Consider the following 4,433-nt stretch of genomic DNA (forward strand, 5'->3'; position numbering starts at 1 on the left):
CTTCTCAAGCTATTCCAAGAAATAGAAAGGGAAGGAAAACTTCCAGACTCATTCTATGAAGCCAGTATTACTTTGATTCCTAAACCAGACAGAGACCCAGTAAAAAAAGAGAACTACAGGCCAATATCCCTGATGAATATGGATGCAAAAATTCTCAATAAGATACTAGCAAATCGAATTCAACAGCATATAAAAAGAATTATTCACCATGATCAAGTGGGATTCATTCCTGGGATGCAGGGCTGGTTCAACATTCACAAACCAATCAACGTGATACATCACATTAATTAAAAAAAAAGAGAAGAACCATATGATCCTGTCAATCGATGCAGAAAAGGCCTTTGACAAAATCCAGCACCCTTTCTGGATAAAAACCCTTGAGAAAGTTGGGATAGAAGGAACATACTTAAAGATCATAAAAGCCATTTATGAAAAGCCCACAGCTAACATCATCCTCAACGGGGAAAAACTGAGAGCTTTTTCCCTGAGATCAGGAACACGACAGGGATGCACACTCTCACCGCAGTTGTTTAATATAGTGTTGGAAGTTCTAGCATCAGCAATCAGACAACAAAAGGAAATCAAAGGCATCAAAATCGGCAAAGATGAAGTCAAGCTTTCGCTTTTTGCAGATGACATGATATTATACATGGAAAATCCGATAGACTCCACCAAAAGTCTGCTAGAACTGATACATGAATTCAGCAAAGTTGCAGGATACAAAATCAATGTACAGAAATCAGTTGCATTCTTATACACTAACAATGAAGCAACAGAAAGACAAATAAAGAAACTGATCCCATTCACAATTGCACCAAGAAGCATAAAATACCTAGGAATAAATCTAACCAAAGATGTAAAAGATCTGTATGCTGAAAACTATAGAAAGCTTATGCAGGTAACTGAAGAAGATATAAAGAAATGGAAAGACATTCCCTGTTCATGGATTGGGATTGGAAGAATAAATATTGTCAAAATGTCAATACTACCCAAAGCTATCTACACATTCAATGCAATCCCAATCAAAATTGCCCTAGCATTCTTCTCGAAACTAGAACAAGCAATCCTAAAATTCATATGGAACCACAAAAGGCCCCGAATAGCCAAAGTAATTTTGAAGAAGACCAAAGCAGGAGGCATCACAATCCCAGACTTTAGCCTCTACTACAAAGCTGTAATCATCAACACAGCATGGTATTGGCACAAAAACAGACACATAGACCAATGGAATAGAATAGAAACCCCAGAACTAGACCCACAAACGTATGGCCAACTCACCTTTGGCAAAGCAGGAAAGAACATCCAATGGAAAAAAGACAGTCTCTTTAACAAATGGTGCTGGGAGAACTGGACAGCAACATGCACAAGGTTGAAACTAGACCACTTTCTCACACCATTCACAAAAATAAACTCAAAATGGATAAAGGACCTGAATGTGAGACAGGAAACCACAAAAACTATAGAGGAGAAAACAGGCAACAACATCTTTGACCTCACCAAGAAGTTAAAGAGCATACAGCAATTTCTTGCTTGGCAGATTTCCAAAGGCAAAGGAATTAAAAGCAAAAATGAACTATTTGGACCTCATCAAGATAAAAAGCTTCTGCACTGTGGATTGCTAGAGGTAAGAGTGACTGGTGCCACTCCCACTGCTACACCTTGCTTCTTGGACCCATGAACTTAGCTGTGGGAAAAACAGCAACATATTGAATGTTGATTCAGAGTATATATGCCGTTTATTTATAACATTGCCTTAGTCTCACAAAGTACTGTCATCTACCTGGCACTGTAACTAAGTCTTAAAGAGGCCATTCCACTGTTCTGTCATGGCCGCTGATTCAGGATGGTGGAAAACATGGTATGATTATGAATTTCATGAACATGGAATCATTGATACATTTCATTTCCTGTGACATGATGAGTTCCTTGGTCAGAAGCAATGTTGTTGGAATAGCATAATGGTGAGAAGGCATTCATTAAGTTTTCAGAAGGTAATTTTGGCAAAAGCATCACATACAGGGAATGAAAATATGTATCTAGAGTATGTGTATATTTCAATTAGAATGAAACGCTACCTTGGGGCACCTGGGTGGCTGAGGTGGTTAAGCATCTGACTCTTGATCTTGGATCAGGTCATAATCTTAGTTCATGAGATGCAACCCTGCATCAGGTTCTGTGCTGACAGCACAAAACCTGCTTGGGATTCTCTCTCTCCCTCATCTCTACCCCTCCCCCACTCACACACAATCTTTCTCTCAAAATAAATTAAAAAAAAACATTAAAAAATTAAAAAAGAAAAGAATGAAACACTACCTCTGCTGTGATGGAGTCTAATGGAATCAAGTTGCCACCAGCTTGCTGGCTGAACACCCTGGGAAATGATGCCATATAAGAGAATCAGTTTTGGCCTCTATGGCTGGTAAATGGTCACTCAGCAGTAGCCATAAGCATATTGGCCTTTTTGAGCATAAATCCATGTTGTTGGGCCCATGATATCTTCCATCCCTGCCAACATGGCCACTGCATCCATGAGCCCATTGAGTGATGATGGGTGGCAGGGGAAAACATTGACTGCTATCCATAGAATGGGTCATCGTATCCACTATATTGTTAGAATCATCCTCCTCTGATAAGGGAACCCTTTGTTGAGCATTTACATGGGACTCAAATATTTTCACATTTTGCCCATTCAAAAAGATCTAACTGGTTCCAGTTGCTTCTTCTCCCCCCACTGCCATCAATCACCAAGGATCATCTATCCCTTGGTGCAGACAAAAAAGCAAGTAGCAATTGGTCAGGAGAATAGCATCAAAAGAATTGCAGACATTTTTTGAATATGACAGTGTTGAGCTGAATGCAAAATGAACTTTGTTATCTACCACCAAAGGCAAAAAGTGGAAAATGCCCTGCACTATATTGGCTGTCTGGTTTAACTTGCACCAAACAAAATTTTATGTCAAAGTCTGGTTATCATCAAGATACCTCAGAACATGGTTGTTGTCATTGTTCAAGATACCAGCCCTTGTGGTTGCAATATTAAAGGAGAAAATTAGAGCTGGGACTTTGACACCAGTGCTGGGTTTTTTTTGTGGGTGCCACTGAAGATCCTTGGAAAACTAACTGCAGAATGTACTTTTATGTAACTGAGGAGCTTCTCCAAATCATAAATGCCATTTTCCAGTGGATATCCAAAGGATGTCTATTTTTGGACACTCCATGGGGAACTTTGTGCTTTGAAGAATCCTGGAAAGTACAAATCTCTGCCAACATTTGCTCCAATTTGCAACCCAGTGATCTTTTTGCCCTTGGGGTAAAAAAGCCTTTAGTGGATATTTGGGAACAGATCAAAGTAAATGGAAGACTTATGATGCTACCCATCTTGTGAAGTGCTACCCAGGTTCTCAGCTGGACATACTAATTGATCAAAGAAAAGGTGATCAGTTCCTTTCTGATTGACTGTTACTACTTGATAAATTCATACCTGCCTGTACATAAAATAAATTCCTGTTGTTTTTAGATTATGAGAATTATGAACATAGCTAAATATTTCATTGCAACTGTTATTACTGATCACATCAGACATCATGAAAAGTATCTGAATGCATTAAAAACTTCAGATAAGAGAATTTCTCTAGGATTATAACATTGTGATAAACAGAATTATATGGAAAAGGGATTTCAGAACATCAGATTTCATAGTGCTAAAAATGCATAATTCCATAGTTTAAAGACTTTCTGAATAAATATATAAAACATGAAAAATAAAAAAAGGTCAACCCACATACTTCTTTCTGAGACCTCCTTATCACCAATTTTCCAATAATGTTCCTTCCAGTCTCTGACAAACCAGCCAAACCAATGGCCACATCCTAGGAATCAGTATATAATCTCAAGTCTGGTAATTTTTTCTTCCACGCAGAGTGAACCATCATATATACTTATCAAAATTCTGCTCACTGGGAGGTTTTCTCTTCATCTTAGTCTTTTTAATTGCTGCAGCTGTTTATTTTCACATGGCGTCTGCATAACATGCAAATTATCTGTGAACAGAGCCTGAATTGTCTCTCTCTGTCAGCTGATTGTAGAGAACTGTCTGTGAGACCACAGGTACCGGCCAGAAGAGAGAAGGTAGTGTAACAGGAATGAGAATTATGGGCATTTGGGTCACTTCGACATGCAAATTACTTGTGCTCCTGGGCCTGCTTAAGCCTGATCTTAGGCAGACTCTCAATCAGTAGTGTCTATACCACTTCTGTTTGATGATGGAATGCATCTGTGCATACCCAACTTTATAGGTTGGTGAATAAAACAATATCTGGTTCATGATGAACACATAACATGGTAATTTAGTATCCAACAGTTAGGTTTTCATTCTCTACTAAGGCCCACTAGCAACTTAAAGTTGTTTCCCAGAAGGAGGGTAGTTATCAACA

The 4,433-nt window shown here is 38.7% G+C and overlaps 1 pseudogene; it reads left to right on the forward strand.

The window, feature by feature from the left end:
• Positions 1–2,378: 2,378 nt before the first annotated feature.
• LOC122222510 lies at positions 2,379–3,643 on the forward strand (annotated as a pseudogene).
• The last annotated feature ends 790 nt before the right edge of the window (positions 3,644–4,433 follow it).

Source organism: Panthera leo, chromosome B3 (assembly GCF_018350215.1).
Source record: "Panthera leo isolate Ple1 chromosome B3, P.leo_Ple1_pat1.1, whole genome shotgun sequence".
Lineage (NCBI taxonomy): Eukaryota > Metazoa > Chordata > Mammalia > Carnivora > Felidae > Panthera > Panthera leo.